Source organism: Chiloscyllium plagiosum, chromosome 16, assembly GCF_004010195.1.
Source record: "Chiloscyllium plagiosum isolate BGI_BamShark_2017 chromosome 16, ASM401019v2, whole genome shotgun sequence".
In the NCBI taxonomy this organism is placed as follows: domain Eukaryota; kingdom Metazoa; phylum Chordata; class Chondrichthyes; order Orectolobiformes; family Hemiscylliidae; genus Chiloscyllium; species Chiloscyllium plagiosum.
Genome location: NC_057725.1, coordinates 56372184 through 56395184, shown reverse-complemented (window position 1 = coordinate 56395184; position 23001 = coordinate 56372184). Strand labels below are relative to the sequence as shown.

The window sequence follows — 23001 nt, the reverse complement described above, 5'->3', positions numbered from 1 at the left end:
GCTTTGTTCTGATTAATAATGCAGCTTCTGCTGTTAACCTTGCACAGATACCTGTGTTTTAACTCCTTCTGGGTAAGCCCGGTGCTGCGCCTGGTTTTGGTGTCTTACGCTTCTCATTGAAAATAGGGTTGATCCCCCGGTTTGATGCAAAGCATAAAATGGGATACATCTTGGGAGAAAAGTTACAGATTATGGTTACATGCAATTTACTGCCAATAATAGCTCATGATGTCTTATGTTAGGCCAGGTCAGAACTTTTAGATCTGGTCTGAATCTATCCCCTTTAGTACAGCGGCTGTACTGCACTCACAATGGAGGATATTCTTTGTGTGAATAAGGAACTTTGTCTCCAAAGGGTTGGGGTTGGCTCTAGCAATACAAACATGGTTAAATACATACTTGACACATGGTTAAATACACATATGACAGATAGATTGATGAGCATGAAGCCACATGAGCTTATAACTCTTATCAGTTGCTTTCCCACCTGACAGAGATGCAGCCTCAGAGATCATGGTTTAGCTAGCTTGGTCTCTGTGTTGTTGTATGGACTGTTTCATTTTAGCAAGGTTTGAGAGGATTTGTAGTTCAGGTTGAGGTTCTGGATGTAGGTTTGCTTGCTGAGCTGGAAGATTCATTTCCAGACATTTCATCACCCTACTAGGTAACATCTTCAGTGGGCCTCCAGGCGAAGCACTGTTGATAATTCCTGCAGGATTTATCAACAGTGCTTCGCCTGGAGGTGCACTTAAGATGTTACCTAGTAGGGTGCCAAAATGTCTGGAAGTGAACCTTCCAGCTCAGCAAGCAAATCTATATCCACTGCTTCATTTTATTACCACTTCCTTTGTCACTTTCATTTTTGCTTTGAGATTTGGTCTAATAGATTTCTTGACCACCCTTGTGGCTTAGGTAAACTTGGCCTTTGTATCAGCCATTGTTGGATGAGGGACATTGAAGTGTCCATCACAGTACACCCAGAGTGCACATTCTGTGTCCTGGACACCCCTATTGCACTTCACAAGTAGTCAACATGGCGGAGTACTGATTCACTTGCTGAGGGGGGAAGTACGTGATGAACAGCAGGAGGTTTAGTTGTCCCAGTTTGTCCAGATGCTATGAGACTTCTTGAAGGCTGAATTGTTGTTGAGGGCTCCCAAGGTCTTTTCTGACTGCGAACCACTATATCACTATCCCTGGGAGGCCTGTTGTCCTGATGGGACAGGACATACCCAGGGATAATAATGAAAGATAAAAGCAAAATCTGGAAATTTGAAATAAAAGCTGAAAATGATGGAATGATTCAGCAGGTCCAGCAGGATCTGTGGAGAGAAAAAGGGAGTTAATATTTCAAGTCAAGTATGACTTTTCTTTGGAATTTAATTATCATAAAGGAGCCTGGGAGATAGTCTTGCTCAGCAAATCCTTGCAGATAATGGCAGGCTGTTCCCTCAATTATTTTGCACAGATTCACAAATATTAACAAAGAGCCAATGGGTGCAGCATTGCCTTTATCATTTTGCCTGGCTCGCAGCCAGCTGATATGTCCTCTTTTGTTTTTATTTGATTTTGTGGCAGCAATTTGATACAACTGTGTGGCTAGTTAAGCCATTTCAAGGGACAATTAAGAATATACCATATTACTTTTGATCTGGAGTTGTATATATATCGGACTAAGTTAGGGCAGCACATTTCACCCCTTCAGGACATTAGTGAACCAGTAATCTTATGGTTACCAATACAAAAGGTGGCTTTTTGTACAAATTTAGTAAATGAATTTAAGTTGTTCTACCTCACTAGCGTAACATATTGGAAAATCAAACACTGCTATTCTCAGAATCATCACAAAGGTTAAAGATGTTTAAAATTAAACAGAATTCCCCAATTTACATTATTTTCAGACCCAGAAAGTGCAGACCAGGTTTCTATCCCTAACCAGCATTACTATTTATTTAAGGTAAATAAACTTTAGCTATAGGTAAACAGTTATGTACAGTCAGCATATAATTCGAAACATTAAAAAACTTAACCCTTTATAAACTTCCCCTTACACAAGCACACACACACAATGACACATCCAGATAGAAATTCACACACGCACATGAACATACACATGAACACATGCATACATACATCCACACATACGAACACATGAACATACACATAAGCACATACATGAACAGACACACAAACACATGAGCACACATGAACATGCACACACGAGCATGCACAATCATACACAAGAACACATATGAGTACACATGCACACACAAATGAGCACAAACACACAAATACACGCAGACCAAGCACATACACATGTGAATACTCATGCACAAATACCAGCGAACATACACACAAGAACACTCACACATGCAAAAACACACATGTACATTTACACATGCATATGAACACACGCATGCACATAACCACATAGAAAAACAGACAAAAATAAAACTTGGGTGTTATGGTCAGAGGGAAAACTGGGACAACAGTTCAGTCATGTCTGTTCACAAAATCTGCTGAATGGCTTCTTGATCACCTTTCATTAGTTTGCAGGTCACAGCTTCCAGAAGTGCTGAAGGGAAAATTTATCGGTTTTCCTCAGGCTTAAATTGTTTTTTATATCAGAGGACAAATTTAGCTCTTAGACTGATGGTGATCTGATGGTTTCTCAGTGTTCTGTTCACATCCCCAAGCTGTTCAGCTACCTGACAACCAATCATTATAGTTGTTGGGAGGCAGAAGGCCTTTGTAATCAAGAACTATTCATAGTCTATAAAGCAGTCAGTTATTTGTTGCCAGTTGTCTCTCCGTATGTACACACCCCTCAATTCCAGCTCATCTACAACTACAGTTCAACTACCGAATGCACAAGAAGTTGTGTAAATGATAGTTACAATGACTATCAGTTTGCTTGCTTTTTAAAAGTGCAGTATCCTTTGTTTTTAAAGCAATTATTTTCCCATTCCAGTCTATAATTACAAGTACAGAGAAATACTACATGGTGTTTACAAAATTCTAATAGTAGCTTCTAAAATATTGGTCAGAAGAATACCTCTGCTCTTTATAATCTAAGGGGTCTTTTAAGTCAACTTGAGAGAATAGACAGAAGGTCAGTTCAAGGTCTCATCAGAGAGACACCTCCTCTCTGTGGTTGTCATCCCCTCAGTACTACACTAGATTAGGTGCTCAAGAATCTGGAGTGAGACTTGATCCCTTAACTTTCTAAATATTCATAGAATCATAGAATCCCTAGAGTTTGGAAACAAGCCATTTGGCCCAACAAGTCCACAGAATTGAATGTGACCAAGAGAGGCATGGTTAACATCTGACTTAATTAAATGAATGTAAAAGAAATTTTAATGATTGGCTTTACTTAGACAATCTGGAAGGAGTAAAGAAAACAGCTTGCCATTTATATAATGTCGACAAGATGTCCCAAAGTGCTTCATAACCAGTGCATTTTTGAAGCAGAGTTATTATTTCGCTGATTAAGTAATGAATCCAGCAATATATCCAGTGGTCGGATATTTTCCTAAGAATCCTGACCACAATGCAGCAACTCTAGATCCAACAGATATTCGATTAGAATTAATAAATCAGGTTCACTTTGATACTGATTTACCATCAAAAGTCCATACTCGCTAATAACTGGTGTGCTGTGTTATCATCAATGTATTTATGTTATAGCACATAACTGAAATAGCTGAGAGTTAAGATCTGTCACGCATTGTGCTTTTTCTCCTATGTCAGCTCAAATTGCGGCAGCTTTGCAAAAGAATTAAAGAAGATACCATAAGAAAGCATAAACAAATTAAAGTCGACTTGAGCAAGAAGCTCAGGAAGAAAAGTTTGACCAATGAGATTGGCTCACCAACGTATTGTAACCCTAATGAAAGTTTATGCCAGACACTTGAATATGTTGTTGCCACTATGTCTGACCTGGAGGTAATGATGACTGACATGATAAACAGCATCGAGGAGCATCCTAATACAGACAGAATACTAGAGAAGGACCCTACAACATCCAGGAAAGAATCTGAAACTAGAAATATGCCACACAAGCCCAAATCTTTATCATCCGTATTAGAGGAAGTCAGGTAATCTTAAAGCAAGAACATATTTCTGGTGGTAGAACTTTTAAAAGATATTGATTTTGCAAGGCAGAAACACATTATTTGGCCAAACTGGTAAATGCAGATAATCATGGTTCATAAAAGCTACTTCTGAGTCCACTTCACCTTTTTCAATATTTTAAATTTATTTTCCAATGTACTTACGTCACTTCCCCTTTAATGCTTTTATGCTATTCACCTCAACTACTTCTATGGTACTCAGTTTCGAGCTCTAACTCTTTTCTGGGTGACTGGGATTCTCCTAAATTCTTATTGGATTAATTAGTGACTATCTTATATTTATTGCCCCAGGAGCAGGAATACTTTCTCGACTTCTACCCCCTTATAATTTAAGCGGTCATTAGTATCATTCCCTTTTGGAGAATGAAGAGCTCCAGTTTCTTCAGCTTTTCCTGTCAGTTATGGCTTCTCAATTCTGGTACCATCCTTGTGAAACTTTTGTGCAACCTCCCTCCATTTTATTGCTTGCTACATGCTATTAGTAATATGGAGAATAAAACTACTACTACTGGTGCAGACTAACCAACATAATTTATAACTTTAACATAACTCCTTTTGCTTCACTGTTCTATTCCTCGATTTACAGTAGATTGGAAAACTGGATCACGGAGTTATCAGAGAAATTAGAAATAGCATGTTCTTCTATTTTTAATATAAAAATCACCACATCTTATACTTAGCAGGTGGTTGCCTTCACCCTTAAATAACATGAACAATTTTTAACCTCAATATGAGCTGATTACAAGAAGTCTATTTGTAATCCTTTAGGTATTCTGGCTTTTTTGAGTTCAGCTTGCGAACTGCAAGAAACCCTTTCATTTCTCTTGAGCTGACTAACTTTGTGCTGAAGAAGGGCAATGTGCAGGGAATTGCTCCGGTATGTTGTAACAGTGAATCAGGTCGACACAAAAACCCCGAGAAATAGGGAGGACCGCAATAGTACAGAAACAACCTAACAAATGGGGAGCAGGTTTATTATCATAAGCAAACTCAAAGTAATTTGCAGGAGCATAATCTGTCAAAGCTTGACATTATTACATAGGGGACCTGCAAAGAGATGACCAAAATCTTGGAAAGGCATTTCTTAAAGAAGAGAGGTGGAGAAACTGAGAAGTTTGTGGAAAGAATTTCAGAGCTCACAGAGATGGACACCTGGAATTAATCCATAATACCACTTGTTTACAGTAGTTGAACACCTCCCTCATTTCGCAGGCAAAATATTTCCAGAGCAAGGCATCCTCTGTAAGTGACAGAGAATGGGCTTAGCCTTTTGTACAGTTTTTGCTGGAAGATATCAGTGAGTGAATGGAACATCTTTCGTTTACTTGGTTTTGGCAACCTCCATAGCTCAATGATAGGACAAGATATATGCAGCTCTCTCCCAAATGGACCCATCTGTGCATTGGTGTTAAAACTGATCCCTTTCCCACAACAGTTCTACCTATCTGTCAACTGATATGAGGTTGGAGCAGGCTGAACCAATGGATTCAAAGCCAAAATAATTTAGCACTAAATCATAAGTTGACTGGTCAAATGTTGGTAAGGAGAAACATTAGACAGGTTGCACTGTGATGGAGGTGGGGTGTGTTCTTCCATGCTTAGGGCAAAAGCATATTGTTGCGGTTAGAGGACACTGTGCTCTACATCTGGGCTATCCTGTCCCCTGAGCGTGATCATTACTCATATCCAAGCTGTGTAATTTTCCGTTGTGAGTTAATTAGACACTGAAGATGTTCCTTGTGCCAATAAAAACATATGCATAGTTAAATTACATGCATCAGGTGTTTTTTTTTAATATGCACTTCTCATCCTGTTGCCACTGATGTCGCTTCTAGTCAGTTATTAATAGAATGATTGAATCATATTCTCTGGCAAACTGATACTTGTCTCAGCTGGTAAATTGTTAATGCATCATGTAGCTGCTTAGTAAACACTTCCCCTACTCTGGGAGATGTTTGGAAGGTCAAAGTAAACGGAGGATGATTTTCCGGGTGCTGGCATCTGAACCTGGTCCCTCTTAAAATCCATGGCCATTTCTACATGTTCTTTCAACACATTACTGGCATGATACTTGATAGTTATCACCACTCTAGACCCGAAAGCAGAGAACCTTAATGAAATGTTAGAAGTCGCCTGAGATCATCAAGCAGCATTGATATGTTGTAGTCACCACTCTTGACCAGGTCAGCCTCCCATTAAATCGTACAAAGATTTATTTCTTAATGTAATTCTTCACATTATCATTAGTACTCCTTTCTTCCATGCCATGCCCTCCAACCAACTCAATAACATTGAATGCAACTTGTATCACCTGGACCTAACTTGCAGACTAGCATCTTTGAGGCATATCATGAATATTCAGCCTAGGGCTATGCCTGTGATAAAGAAGTCATACACATGTGCATGGACCCTATCTTAATACTTCAACTGATACAGATTGAATGTTTTCCCCAGATCTTGTGGCCCATTTGGAAAGACTAGGCTTGCTTAATTACTGTGCAGTCTTCCCCTTTGAAACTTGACTTCTCTTCTGACAGAAGGGTGGCCTTTTAAGGCTGATCCTTTTTCGCAGCCTCTCTCACTCAGCTCTGCTGAAGAGATACAAAAGTCTATTCTTTGGTTTTGTACATCGCTTGCTCAATCATTTGTTCCTTTCAGTTCAATAATGTAACTACGTCCTCTTCAGGAGCTGTTGATTTAACAAATTGCACAAATTAGATTTGTGGGTCTGACTTCCTGTCCATATGTTTCTTGGAGCTTCTTCTGTTGAAGGGGCTATTATCTTCTGACTCACCAATTTTGGTACACACATCCTGTCCCAAACACATTGCTGCTCTTACTTGCAGCTTCCCATGTGTGTCCTTATACAATAGTACAGTATTCAATTGCACCGTCAGTGGATGTGGCCGCAAAGATCAGTGCTGAGGCCTCACCTATTTACAATTCATATTAACCAGTTTGACAAAGAAAGCAAATTGTGTTTGTCAAATTTACCGATGAGACAAAGATAAGTTGGAAAGTAAGTTGAGAAGAGGGCGTGAGGTGTCTGCAGAGGGATACAGATGGTGTAAGTGAGTGAATCGAAATTTAACAGATGGAACATAATGCCTTAAAACGTGAACATCTCCACTTTGGCAGAAAGAATAAAAAGGCAACACATTATTTAAATGGAGAGAGATTGCAGAACCCTGAGGTACAAAGATCCTGGTACAAGGATCACATAAAGCTACTTTGTAGCTACATGAATAATTAGGAAGTCAAATGGAATATTGATGTTTATTGCAAGGGGAATGGGAATATAAAAGTAGTGATATTTTATCACAGTTGTGCAATATCTTGGCCAGACTGTGTCTAGAATATTGTATTCAGTCACCTTGTTTGCAAAAGGATATAAATTTGTTAGAAGTATTTCAGAGGAGGTTCACACAACTGATATCTGAGGGTGGGGTGTGTGTGGGGGTGTGTGTGTGGGGGTGGGCATTGCCTTAAAAAGAAAGACTGAAGAGGTTGGGCCTATGTTTGGAGTCTAGAAGAATAAGAGATGATCTTATTGAGACACTTGACATCCTGAAAAGACTTGAGTGAATGCTGAAAGGACTGTGCGGGAGATGTGGGCGGCACGGTGGCACAGTGGTTAGCACTGCTGCCTCAAAGCGCCAGAGACCCGGGTTCAATTCCCGCCTCAGGCGACTCTCTGTATGGGTTTCCTCCGGGTGTTCCGGTTTCCTCCCACAATCCAAAAATGTGCAGGTTAGTTGAATTGGCCATGCTAAATTGCCCGTAGTGTTAGGTGAAGGAGTAAATGTAGGAGTATGGGTCTGGGTGGTATACGCTTCGGCAGGTCGGTGTGGACTTGTTGGGCCGAAGGGCCTGTTTCCACACTGTAAGTAATCTAAAAAAAAGACCAGAAGTAGGGAACATTTGAAAGTGAGGGGTCTTCCATTTGAGATATTGTGTGCAGATGGTGCAGATGGATCATTGAATATTTTTAAGGCATAAGTAGACATATCCTTGACAAACAAGGAAGTCAAAGGCCACAATCAGATCAGTAGTGATTTTATTGAAAGGCAGAGCTTGGGTTGGCTACTGAATGCCCTACTCCTGCTGGTAGTTTGCATATTCATATGTAATTTAATGTTGGTGAAGAAGGTCTCTATCGTTCACTTAACTGGCCAGCATTAGGCCTTCCCAGGAATGTAAGATACTCCCTCCCCGGGTATAAATTCCATCCCAACCTCACTCCCTGGGAGCTGCCTGCCAATCAAAAGCCAGAAACTCTCCATTGTCTGTTGGCATCACTGGGGGACAATGGTGGTTGCTGATACTGCACCCATCAGAGACCTAGAATCATTAAAGGACCAGTCTATAGGTAAGTGAGAGATTCTGTGTGAGGGGAAGTTGGTAGAAAGAAAAAGCATGGGGTGTCCTTCACTGGGCCAAACACCTCCCCATCCAAGTCCCCATTCCCAATGCTGGATCCCTCAATCAGGCACTGAATGCCTTTGAATGAGGAACCCTTTCCCCTTCCCATAGTGCCCTGAAGAAAATCTGGTGGGATTGGGTATCCAATAATCCTGCATCACAGCCCATTGGCTGAAGAGCCACAGCAGCTAGATGAGGCCCTGAGGCAGGCAGTAATTTCGCACCTCAAAACCTCAAGATGTACTTATGCAGAAAGGTAATCCATAAGCCTTTCCAAGCTAGAATTAATTGAGGTAGCAGGGTCCCTACTCCATACTCTTCTGCCCACTTAACTGCCTTCACCAACTCAAAATTCACCTCAAACGTTTCAACTACAAGATGGCACAGGTTCAAGGTGAGAGGAGGAATGTTTAGGGGAGATGTGCAGGAAAAGTTTTCACCCAGAGGGAAGTGGGTGCCTAGAATGCACTGCCAGTGGAGGTGGTGGATGCTGGCGTGTTAGTAACATCTTGATAGACACATGAACGAGAGGTGAACAAAGGGATAGAAACCAGCATGGGCAATAAGTAGCAGGTCTAAATAAGGATTGGAATCAGCACTGGCCTGCCGGGCCAAAGGATCTATTTCTGTGTTGTATTGAATTGCATAGTATTGTAAAATTCATCAGCAGGAGGCATTAAATTCCACTCAATGTTTTAATTATCATGGCTGCCCGACTTGTATTCTGATGGAGCGATCCAGCATTGGGAGTAGGGTTAGGATGTGGGAAAGGAGTTTGGCTCAGCGAGAGACACCCCATGCTCTTTCTTTGTACCCACATTGCTCTGTGTGAAGAAAGTCTCTCACAAAGTTTGCAATGCCCTACCATTTGCCAACCCCGTATGTAATGAGTGCGTGTGCAGTGATCTTAAATGCTAGCCTGGAGTTCACTGTGACTGTTAGGATTGACTCAGAAAGGCTGGCTGTGTGTGCAATATTAGAGTGCAAATCTGTTCAGCAGTTCAGCAGAGAAGCTGAAGGCAAATTTGCCTTCCCACTGTTCTTAGAAACCTTCCTTAGTGCCAAAATAAATGGGTTTTTTTTCTCACATAGTTGGTCTGTCATCTGAAGGTACTGTCCTACATCAAGTTCCAACATCATAATTTCATTTGGGTCATAATTTTTTCCCCAAATCTCCCAATATTTCTTTTTCTTCAGAATTGTAATCTCCAACATTTAAAGCCAAAGGACACTTCCTGAAAGGTCAAGCATTTTGATATAGATCATTATTTTTTGTTTCAAACATAAACCAAGGTGGAAAAAAATGGGTACAGCATGGTCAATAAGGCAACATTTTCCTCCAAATGGCATAGTAAATATTAATACAATAAGAACAAAGGAAGTCCTTGTACGTTGTGGGCAAAAAACACATTGATGTATAGTATGAGGCAATTTTCAATGAAATCACATGTTTTACCAAGAAATATTAACAGATTCCTGTGATCATTGATCCAGTGGAGATTGCACTGAATTGGAAAAACTGAAGTCAATGCATATGAAATTCCCACTGAATGCAAAATAGAGATTTGCACAAACTGCCTCCTTTGTTAGGTCTGGTTCCAACAAATATTAGGTATCGTCACTTGACCAAATAAACTTCCAAATGTGCACACCATGAGGCTTATCAATCTTTCATTAGTTCCTTGTTGTGTGATATAAACAATTTGGGGAACATGAATAGAAGCTATCTGAAGTTTAACAACATTTTAAACCAATACTGATCTGATCACCAGTATTTGTAATCTGTCTCACCTTCTGTAGATGCTTGGTATGTGTAAATACTATAGCCCCAGGCACGTAAAACATTTCTGAACAGGTTGTTTAGGAAAATATCCACTTTATCTTACAGTGTTAAGATTTGATCTGAAGAACTAAAGTGGATTTTTAGCCATATTCTAAATGTTTCACTGAAGTTCTTAACAAAGAGCTGATTGATGTTCCAGTCATAGTCATACCATTATGCCAAGAGCTAATGCTCAGTTCTGCTGTGCTATCCTGTTCTATGATCTTTCCTAATGCAGTCTCGTCTATCAACAATACTATGTAGGAATGTTGTGAAACCTGAAAGGGTTCAGAAAAGATTTACAAGGATGTTGCCAGGGTTGGAGGGTTTGAGCTATAGGGAGAGACTGAGTAGGCTGAGGCTGTTTTCCCTGGAGTGACAGAGGCTGAGGGGTGACCTTAAAGTGGTTTATAAAATCACAAGGGGCATGAATAGGGTAAATTGGCAAGCTCTTGTCCCCGGGGTGGGGGAGCCAAGAACTAAATGGCATAGGTTAGCGTGAGAGGGTAAAAATTTAAAAGGGACCTTAGGAGCAACTTTTTCACATAAAGGGTGGTACGCGTATGGAATGAGCTGCCAAAGGAAGTGGTGGAGGCTAGTACAATTACAGCATTTAAAAGGTATCTGGATGGCTGTATAAATAGGAAGGGTTTTGAGGTTTTATGGGCCAATTGCTGGGAAATGGGACTAGATTCGGTTAGGATATCTGGTCGGCATGGATGAGTTGGACCAAAGGTATGTTTGCGTGCTGTGCATCTCTATGACTCTATGATTCTATTCCTTTTACATGGTAACTATCTTTATCACTTTGTAGAAGCTATAGTTGAAGCTATAATCTCAGTCTGGACTTTACCCAATGTATTTCTTCCAGGAGGAAGCTCCCTTCATTGTTGATGCTTTCGTAAATCAAATGAAGGCCTGAAGTTTCCTCTGAATTTACCTGCAGATATGCCATAATGTGGGTGTAAGCCAAATAAAATATTATGGAATTTTAGAAGTGAGGAACTTACCAATGCAACTTCAATATGGTTACGTTTCCTCATGTCATGAGGTCAAAATCCTGGATCATCATTCCTAGCATCATTGTAGGTCTATCTATAGCAAAATCCAAGATAATAGCAAATTACCACCTTCTCAAGGACACCTAGGACTGTTAGCTCAGCCAGGGTAACCATGAAATAATTCTTTAAAAAAAACTCTTCCTATTTATTCATGAAATATTCAGGCCAAGCTGTACCTGCAACTCTTGCGCAGGTGTCTTCATGCTTGTTCAGATGGCTCTCAATGTTGAGACGTCATTAGGCACGACAGAAGACAAAGGCACTTTGCTGCTTTCTACTCAGTTCTTTAAACACGTCTCAGATGAATTATCCTTGCTGAATCTGTCTCTGTATATCTGTTTTTCTTGAATGTATTGTTTGATACAAATGTAAGAGATACAAAAAAAACCAAGTTTCATATTTCACAGACTGTGGACCTAATTGGCCAGGCCGGATTTAATGCCCCTCTCTAATTGTCAATGGGAGTGCAGCGGTGATGCATGTTCCCTGTACTTTTTTGGCACTGCACAGATCTCCAAGATACTGCACAGTACCTTCCAGAGGCAGAAGCTATTCATCAGCATGCCAAGCAACATGCATGGAGCTTTCCAGTGCTGGAATGTTGACGTTGAGCAACCTTTTTGATTAGCTGCAGTCTTGTTTACCGACACTGTTGTTAGGAAGGGATTTCCTGGATTTTCACCCAGTGCAAGTGTAGGAATGGCGATTTATTCCCCCCAGTCAAGATGGTGAGTGATTGAAGGAGAAGTTACAAGGGAAGACACTGGTTCATCAGAGTTACTTAGCAAGATTGGAACCAACAAGTAGCAGGGAAGAATAATGGAAAGGCTATTGAGATAGGTGATTTAATAGTTGGAGACATTTCTATGACCAAAGCTGTGACTCCAAGATGGTATGTGGTCTCCCTAATGCCAGGGTCAAAGATGTCACAGAACGGCTACAGGACTTTCTTCTGGAAGAGGGTGAAAAACCAAAGATTGTTGTCCACACTGGCACCAATGACTTCAGTATGAAGACGTTAGGGTTCTGAAAGTAGAAAAGAGGGAGCTAGGCAAGAGACTGTAAAAATGGGACATTTAAGGCAGTAATCTCAAGGTTGTTCTCAGTGTTATGTATCAATAAGGATAGAATTAGGAAAAATGAGTAAATTAACATGTGGCTAGAAAAATAGTGCAGGTGGGACGACTTCAGGTATCTGGGTTTTGCAACAGGTTCTGGGTCAGCTAGGATCTGTTTGTGAAGGATGCATTACACTTTAGCAGGACCAGGACTAATGACCTTGTGGAATATTTGCTCCTACATCTTAGGGAGGATTTAAAATAGCTTGTCAAGGAATAGGACTCTGAGGAGCAATTCATGTAGAATAAAAACAAAGCTGGTTATGGGAAATAGAAAAGCTATCATTGAGAGTAAAAAAACAGCAGAAATAAATCCTGGAATCCTCAAATTTCAGAATAGTGTTGAAAAAGCAGAATGAAAACATTCTACCTGAATGCACACAGCTTTCACAACAAGGTAGGTGAATCAATACCTTTAGTAGAACTAAAAGGATATGATTGAATTGTCACTGCAGAGACATGTTTACAAAGTGACTAAGTCTAGGAAATGAATATTAAAGAATGTCAAACATTTAGGAAGATTGGGGACAAAGGAAAACTAGGTGGGTTAATACCGATAATAAGGGAGAGAAATTGTGTATTAATGAGAGAGTTAGTCTCCTTCTGATGACAGCAACCACCCTTACCTTGAAGTTTTTGTGGATGGACCTGATGGACTGATTGTGGCCAAGCCGCTTGAGTGGTCTGACAAGCCAACCCTGGCTGAGATGTGCCCAGACCCCTGACAGGGCCACTGTGGAGCCATAATACTGACTGTGACCCATTCCTCTCAGCTGGTGCCAGTCCCTACATGCTAAGTGTCTTTGCTACAGCCTTATCAGTATGCCTTATAATGCAACTCTGAGCTTCTAGAATGCCTTGCTACTGTATCAGGGATGGTCATGCACGATTGGCAAATGCCAGATGCGAATGTTGATGGACTAGAGGTGTGTGCAGTTTGTGTCCATGGATCATACCCTCTAAGGCTGTTTGGTTGTGTCATTCAGAGGAAATGGCAATCTAAATCTGCCAGGTACCTGTTCTGATTTCCATGTCAAGTTCCCTTAATGCCGAGCTTGTTTTGTAAGATAGAATGCTGTATGTTAATGTGGCATATTGGTCCATTAACAAGGCATTTAATGAGCAATAATCCCCCTTAACTGACAAATGACCATTGCCAAAAGAATCTCATTGTGTCACCCGTTGAAAGCATAAAAGACCCAATCAGATACTCCTGACATCGGGACAGGCCTCATTGGATTTCTTGTCCATTTATGCCAAAAATCTCGCCACAGTGAAGTTGTTCAGAACTTTATACAATTCTACCCTGCATTCTTACAAAGCAAAAATACCCAACAGGTAAAACAAGAGAGCCATAGCTAACAAGGAAAGTTAAAGATAGTATTAGATCAAAGGAGTGGTTTATGAAGATGCCAAAAATGTTGTCAAGCTGACAGTAGGGAGAATTTTAGAAATCATCAAAGGAGCACCAAGAAATTGACAAGGAAAGATGGAATGGAGTATATACATAGAATAGAAAAAAATAAAAGAACAGATTATAAACGTTTCTGGAGGTATGCAGAAATAGATTTGGAAAGACAAAAGTGGATCAGGCAGAGATAGAAGAGTTTATAAGATGGGATAGAGAAATGGCGGAGCAACTAAATAAATACGTTGTGTCCATCTTCACAGAGGAAGATGCAAGAAGACCAGCCGAAATAGGATGTAATGACAGTGTGGAACTGAAAGATATGAATTAGACTAGGAGAAATTAATGGGAGTCAAAGTTGACAAATTCCTTGGACCTAATAACCTTCATCCTGTGGTATTGAAAGAGATAATGGCTACACTAGTGATCATCTATCAGAATTCTATTAATTCTGCAATGATGCCTGCAGTCCAGAAGGTTGTATATGTAACTCAGAAACAAAAACAGATATTGCTGTGGAAACTCAGCAGTTCTGGCAGCATATGTGAAGGGAAACTAGAGTTAACATTTCAGGTCCAGTGACCATTCTTTAGAACTTCCTTTTTTTGCATTCATAACTTTATTGTTGAAGAAATGAGGGAGAGAGAAAATGAAGTACTACAGGCTTGCTATCCTGACATTGGTAATAGGGAAAATAAATTATAATGGATGTGATTACTGGATATTTAGAAAAAAAGAGATACTGGACAGAATCAGTATCAGTTTATGAAGGAGAGATTGGTTTTGACAAACCTGGTCAAGTGTTTTTGAGAATACCAGCAGAATCAATTAAACAATCAATTCAGAAGACTTTTGATGAAGACCCACATGGGAAGTTAGTAAACAAAAGTACAGCTTTTGTATTATGGTTAATATATTTGAATAAAGTGTTGGTTAATGGGCAGAAAGCAGAGAATAGGAATAAATGGGTCATTTTTGGGTTGGCAGTATGTGACCAGTGGGATCCCCAAAGGATCAGTGCTGCTCTACTTGTTTGCATTGATCTCTGCCCATTGTAAATTTGGGTGGATACCAATTTATTCAGGAAAATGCTTGGTATAACTTGGCTTAGGTAAATTAGGGGAGGATTTGGCCTAACCTCCATATTTCACCCATGACAAGCTAAAAGCCAAAGTAGTCTCAAGGGTTACAGGTTACATTACACGGGAGACTTTACAAATTCATGGTGACAACATGCAGACCTTATTTGCCAGCTAGGTTATTCAGGAACTTTCAAGTGTGTCCCCAGTATGCCTTTTAGGAATTTAAAGGTGCATAATTTTCTGATTTTTATTTTTCATTCACAGGATGTGGGTGTCGCTGGCTAGGCCATCATTTATTGCCCATCCCCAAAATCCTAGAGGGTAGTTAGAAATTTACCACTGTGCTGGGGGTCTGGCGTGACATGTAGGCCAGACCAGGTAAAGATAGTAGTTTTCTTTAGTAGTTTTCTTCCCTAAAGGACATTCGTGAACCACATGAGTTTTCCCTGACAATCAATAATGATTTCATCGTCATTATTAAATTCTTAGTTCCAGAGATTTCTTATGGAATTCAAATTCCACTGCATCGGATTCAAACCCAGGTCCCCAGAACATTACTTGGGTTTCTGGATTAACAGGGAGGAAGTGAGCACTGCAGATGCTGGAGATCAGAGTCGAGAGCACAGTTGATCAGGCAGCATCTGAGAAGCAGGAGAATCGAGACGTTTTGAGCATTAGCTCTTGCTCCTGTTCCTCAGATGCTGCCTAACCGGCTGTGCTTTGCCAGCACCACACTGTCTCCTCTCTAGCAATAATAACACGAGGCTGCCAACTCCCCTAAACTAAAGGTAAAACTAGGCAAAGGCAAAAACTTCAGAGCTTCTAGTGCTTTTACTCAGTTCCTGGTTGCTCTCAACTCTGTATCTCAATTCTGAAAACCTCCTTAGATCTAAGACCCTTACATGACAAAAATCTATTAACTTCAACCTCGAATTCATCAATTAACATCAGCATATTTTGTGGGAGAACGCTCCCCATTTACATTGTACTTTGTCAAAACTATGTTGTAATAACACCCCTGAACCATTTGTTCTAATTTAAAAGTTATACTATCTGTTGTGACTTGCCCATGAGCATAAATATTTTCTCTCAAATCATAATTAAACTTCTCAGTTAGATCAGTCCTTATTTAAAAACCAGGGAACGCCCGATATTACACTACTTCACTTCTTTCTAATTTGAATCTTACTTTATTTTATTAATTTGTGGGTTCCCACCTTCATCTCAATGCTTTGTTATTTCTTTGCTTGGACAATCTACATAGATCACAGAGCAGTTTTTTTCATCTCTGTCAGTCTGTTTTACTGTATCTCACGAGCTACCAAATCTATTGTTCTTCTCTATGAGAGGTGTCAACATTCCTGATCTTTGACTCACTCCCATATTGTTCCGTGCCTAAGTCCTACAAAAGTTATTTACTGATAGTCTCTAACACATGGCCCAAATGTCTAAATTTCAGCTGTATATTGACTTAACAGGTATTGATCAACCTCCATTTCTAATCTATTCTTAGTTAGAATGACTGGGTTTGTCCTATTCTCTGACAGTTTTTGATAACTTCTCTCCATTAGAAAGCACACTAACATCACTATCTGCTGGTGAGAAGACCACTCTCAATAAACAATAGAAACTTACCTCACCCTACAGTTTATTTTTAATTTGGAGAAAAAGGCTTCAGGCTGACCACTGAACAAATTACTGGGGCATTTCATAATTCCTTTAAATTCCCATTTGCTGCAGTTGGGTTCATGTGCTAATAAATGTGTTTCACATTGGTGTAAAGTATTGGTGCCAGTTTTAAAGCAGTCTCCCTATTGAGGACTTGACTTGAGAAGGCAAATTGGACACAAGTGATGACTTGTCCAATTCACAACCCTCTTGAGGAGCTCAGTTCATAACCTCAAGAACTGGAAAACTGGGAAAAGCATAAATCCGGTGGGCAGGCTGCAATGTGTCAAGTCAGCTCTCAGGTGACACTCAGACAGCGTAACTCATAAGATCTAACTGAGCTTATTTCCACCTTAGCAGGACCGAGGGACGACAAATTGAAGTTGCAGCCTTAGCTTGTACACATTCCATTTAACATGATGACTTTTAACAGCCCCAATGTTGAAAATTGACCATTGGACCAATTAACATCCCTCTTGTAACCCATCTCTGAGTGTGGAATATCACATTGCTGTTTCAGTGTTTCTTGTGTTTTCACTTTCCTGCAAAATATTATTCCCACATTTACCGCATTGCAATAGAAATTTCTGCAACATTTACAAAAGATAAATTTATTAGTAACTTTAATATAGACCCCAGCTCCTAATTCTGAGATGGACTAGCTAGGCATCTGTGTTTGCAAGCAATAAGGCATTCTATCCATTTCAACTAAATTTAATACCAATTCACAATTCTCTTGGACTTTTCTAGGAAGACGCTGGTAGATTTTAATTCGGAGTACCATCAGGACACTGTCCTTACGGAAGAGATGTTTAAGCAGACAGACAAAGTCAGAGAGAAGATGAGCAATCTGCTGTATCAGTGGGAAGTTAGTCAAGAACAGGAGTCCAGTTTGCACAAGATGCTTGGGGACTTCCGAACAGAAACAAATGATGTTTCCATCAGGTAAAGCAGGGAGACTTGTTGCTTCATTCCTTACCGAATGTGGAATAGAAGGCTTGTTCCCATACCTTAGAACTGATGTACATACTCCAATGCCTGGAGTCAGAGGAGGTGGGGGAGGTCCTGAATGAATACTTTGCTTCAGTATTCACTACTAAGAGGGACCTTGTCATTTGTGAGGACAGCGTGAAATAAGCTAAAATGATTGAACAGATAGATGTTAAGAAGGAGGATGTGCGGAAAATTTTCAAAAACATAACAATTGATCAGCCTCCTGGGCTAGATGGGCTATACCCAAGGTTACTACAAGAAGTGAGGGAGAGATTGCTGCGCCTTTGGCAGTAATCTTTGCATTCTCACTGTCCACTGGAGTAGTACCAAATTATTGGAGGGTGGCAAATGTTATTCCCTTGTTCTATAATGGGAATAGGGATAATCCTGGGAATTACAGAGCAGTAGTCTTTAGTTCTGTAATGGGTAAATTATTGGAAAGGAATCCAAAAGACAGGATTTATGATTACATGGAAAACCCATAGTTTGATTAGAGATAGTCAGCATAGCTTTGGGAGGGGCAGATCATGTCTCCCAAACCTTAATGGATTCTTTAAGAACATGACAAAACACATTGATGAAAGTAGAACAGTGGATGTGGTGTACATGGATTTTAGCAAGTCATTTGATAAGGTTCCCCATGGTATCTCATTCAGGAAGTAAGGAGGCATGGGATACAGAGAAATTTAGCTGTCTGGATACAGAATTGGCTGGCCCAAAGAAGACAAAGGATGGTAGTTGTTGGAAAGTATTTATCCTAGAGCTCAGTGACCAGTGGTGTTCCAGAGGGATCTGTTCTGGAACCTCTGCTCTTTGTGATTTTTAGTAAGTTTGCCAATGACATGAAGGTTGGTGGAGTGGTGAATAGTATTAAGGGCTGTTGTAGATTGTAACCTGACATTAACAGGATGTAGAACTGGGCTGATAAGTGGCAGATAGATTTCAAACTGGAAAAGTGTGAAGTGATTCATTTTGGAAGATTGAATTTGAATGCAGAGTATAGGGTTAAAGGCAGGATTCTTGGCAGTGTGGAGGAACAGAGGGAACTTGGGGTACATGTCCATAGATGCCTCAACATTGCCACCCATGTTGATAGAGTTGTTAAGAAAGCATACGTTGTGTTGGCTTTCATTAGCAGGGGGATTAAGTTTAAGAGCCATGAGGTTATTCTGCAGCTCTACAGAGCCCTAGCTAGACCACACTTGGAATATTGTGTTCAGTTCTGGTCGCCCCATTATAGGAAGGATGTGTAAGCTTTAGAGAGGGTGCAGAAGAGATTTATTAGGATACTGCCTGGACTGGAGGGCATGTTTATAAAGAAAGGTTGAGGGAGCTAAGGCTTTTCTTATTAGAGTGAAGAAGGGTGAGAGGCGACTTGATAGAGGTGTACAGGATGTTGAGAGGCATTGATAGAGTGAATAGTCAGAAACTTTTTCCTGGAGCAGAAGTGGCTATCACAAGCGGACATAAGTTTAAGCTGATTGGAGGAATTTTTAGGGGAGATGTCTGAGGTCAGTTCTTTTCACAGAGAGTAGTGGGTGCATGGAATGTACTGCCAGCAGAGTCAAATACATCAGGGACATTTAAGTGACTCTTGGATAAGCACATGGGTGATATTGAAATTAAGGGTATGTAGGTTAGTTTGATCTCTGAGTAGGATAAAAGATCAGCAGAACATCAAGGGCTGAAGGTCTTGTACTGTGCTGTACTGTGCTATGTTCTATGTTCTCTAAACTGCCTCCTGCTCACCTGGCAGTGTTTGGTGTCAAAGGGTACAGGAGAGCATGGTTCACATCACTTCCTGCTCCACCATTAAAACTTGCCTGAACTCATACTGAGGACCAGAACCAAATTTGAACAAGGGTGCCACCTAGTGGTGACATTATTGGGATGTAAACGCTACTTTAACTGTAGGCCCAATAACCTCCAACCCACTGGCTAACTGGATTTTTAAAAAATAAAATCAATGAATCAAACATTCTGGGGTACAGAACAAGTGTCCAACCTGAAGCCTACCTTTTCCTGCTAGGTAGATGAGGTTAAACCTGGGAATTAAACCCTAAATCTCACACAGTGGTCTTTTCAGGCAAATTATATCTCACACCCAACAATGTAAATCAGGAACAGTGTATGGCTCACCCTTCTCAATGCAACGTGTGGTTAGAGTTTAAATCCACTCTTGAGAACAATCTAGGAGGCAGGGGAGAATGGCCAGGAGAATGTGAAGTAAGATAGGGCTGGAGGTCCCTCAATTACATTGGGTGGAGAAGGTCAAGATCAAGCTATCTAACTGCCTGGAAGCTAATTAACCCCCTAACTGGCTAATCTGTTTGCTGAGACCTCATTGTTATATTCTAAGAGTACACCTCTTTAACAATGGAAACTTCAAGTTACACTTAGGGTCTTTAACTTTCACCTCCTCAGAGAAATCTCTCCTCTGAAAAAAAAACATATCACACACACCTTACTACAATATCCTGAATGCACATCTCTCATATCTCACTGTAATAGTCTAACAATAATATAGCTCCCACTCTTCATTGTAATACTCTAAGAATACTTACCTCACACTCCTCACTGTAAGGTTCCAAGTGTACACCCCTCTGTTTTAATCTAACCTTGCACCCTAAATGGATCATTAACATTTGGAATTCCCTTCCATTGTTAGCATAGAGGCTAGGTTATTGAATATACATCAAAATGAATTAGACAGGTTTTGTTTGACAGGGGAATATAGACAAGGGTTATGGCGAACGAGCAGGAAAGTGCAGTTAAGGTAACCAGCAGATTAGCCATGATCTTACTGAATCGTGAAACAATGAGGGGGCAGCACTGAGTCCACCCTGTCAGATAAAAAATGATACCTGGGCAAGGAGGGGTTGTTTTCCATTGTGGATCCTCTGTGTCCACTCCCAACATTTGAACTCTCCCTGTCACACCCTCATTCTCTCCCAATGCCATTCTGTTTGCTCTCCTCACCCTTCTTACCAGGACATGCCAGTCTGGCAACACCATGGACTCACCCCATGCCAGTCTGGCAACACCACAAACTCGCCCCACAGTCCAGGGTCCATCTTCAAGCCTTCCTCAGGGATGTCACACTTGATGATGCTGTTTAGACAATAGTGTTGCTGGCCATTTGACTGGTCGGCAGCTCTCATCACTGTCGTAATGGGTGATCTCTTATTTTTAAACGGTGACCCCTAGTCCGAGATTCTTTTATAAGAGAAGATATCCTATACACAAGGACACTAACAAGACCCTTAAGGATCTTATAGGTTTCAATCAAGTCACTTTTTTCCTTTCTAAATTCCAGTGGAAACAAGCTTAGCCTATCAGGTTTTTCCTCGTAAGACCACACGCCCATTCCAGGCTCAGTCGAGTAAACCTTGTCTGAACTGCTTCCAATGCATTTATGTCCTGCCTCAAACAGGGTGGCTATAACATACACAATGCTCCAGATGTGGTCTCAACCGACGTACTGGAAAACTGAAGCATAATCTCTCTCCTATCATCTTCAATTTAAATCAGAACAAACAATACATTTGTATTGGCTTTGCTGAGACACCCAGATCTTGCTGCATCTCAGAACTCTGCAATCTCTTTTCATTGAGATAATCCACTTGTTTTCTCCTCTTCCTGCCAAAATGGCCAATCTCACATATTCTCACATTACACTCTAATTATCAGATCTTTGTCCACTCACTGAACTGACTTGCATCTTTTTGCAGCCTCATAATGTCCCTTTCACAGCTTCACAAGAGAGTTCCAGATTTCCACCACCACTTATTTGGCTGGTATCACACAACATCTTCCCTAAATGATCTAGTTTGAATTTTAACATGACGTTCCCCTTGTTGTCCATGCACAGCCCAATCATCATTTTCCCTTTGGGACCTCTGCTGAAGTTACATTTTACTTCCATCAAGTAACATCAAAATAGAATCTCATTATATCTCTGTGACTCACTGAAGTATAAAACACAGTAACTAGGCAGGCAGTAAGACATCAGAAATATTCATATTTACAGACAGTGAAGAAGAACATTGAAAAGCTTTCCTGTGCACACAAATACATATAGCTTACCAAGTGTCTTGTAACTATTTTTTAGCATGAATGAGTCATCTGAAACAGTGTCAAAAATTGCAGCGGACACAAGTGACCTTGCAGGGATCCACTCGTTATTGGAAGCTATCCTGGTTGAGTTACACAGAGCCAATGACCTGAATCAGAAAAGCAGCTATTTATTAACCAAACCCCAGAGTGCAAAGTAAGCATCAAAATAAAGGAGAGTTGTTATTGCTTTACTCATTATTTATTTGTGTAAATATTGCATAATTTGAATTCACATTCGAGTTGGGGGAACACGATGTGAGGTTAGTATATGCTGCATTTGATTTGGAGGAATGCTGTTTAGCAATACAAAAATACTTTACTTAAAATAGAATAATATTGACTTACAATGTATCAGACCTGTAGCAATATTATAATTAACTTACATCTTATCTGTAGGTAATCAACACCACCAACACTGGCCCCATGGACATCCAACTGACTCCAGTACTGTCCTCCATAGATATCTGATCGTACCCATGCCCCCCGCCATATTCCATGCTAGTCTCCCAATGACTCCACTCGCAACAGACATTGTACGCCCCTCCTATTGCTGAGCTTCAAACCCAACCCAAGCCCTGTCACTAACCTCCTGTTCATGAACAATCAAACATCTTCACCCTGACTCATAACCCAAGCTAACCTCTCACTCTGGTGGCTCCCATCCGTGTCACATCAGCAACCCTACCACCCTATCCCTCTGTCAAACTACCCATCTGACATCTTAACTATTCTAGCATTCTAGCACTCACTTATTCATCCATTCACCCATTTGATAACACTTACACTGGACCTTAAGCTTACTACAATGCATTAAAAAGAGGGTGTGGTTTGATGCAGAACACAGATACCATGGTGCCTATACTTTAACCAGTACCATGGTTGAGCAGATGATGGGGCTGTTGAAGATGTGGTTCCACTGTTAGGACTAATCTGTGGGGGCCCTCCAGCATAGTCCAGACAGAATGTGCCACATCACCTTAGCATGCAGTGATCTGTACAACTGGAGTAGACAACGAGGTGATGTTTTGGATTTTGAGGAACGGGGAAAATGGAAGCAATATGACAAGGAGAAGAAAATTTTCCTTGTCTGTGACAGAGTTTGGCTTCATTAAGCACTATAAATCATTCTTTGTGTGTTTCTATGACTTGATGTACATTCATTTCCAGTATCTGAG

The 23001-nt window shown here is 40.5% G+C and overlaps 1 long non-coding RNA gene across 1 annotated transcript; it reads right to left on the bottom strand.

Moving 5' to 3' along the window:
* Positions 1-824: 824 nt before the first annotated feature.
* LOC122558061 lies at positions 825-21901 on the bottom strand. The gene is made up of 4 exons (XR_006314030.1): positions 21797-21901; positions 11618-11784; positions 11391-11475; positions 825-1322 (listed from the first exon to the last, which is right to left on the bottom strand). It is a non-coding gene; the product is annotated as an uncharacterized LOC122558061 (long non-coding RNA).
* Between the last annotated feature and the right edge of the window lie 1100 nt (positions 21902-23001).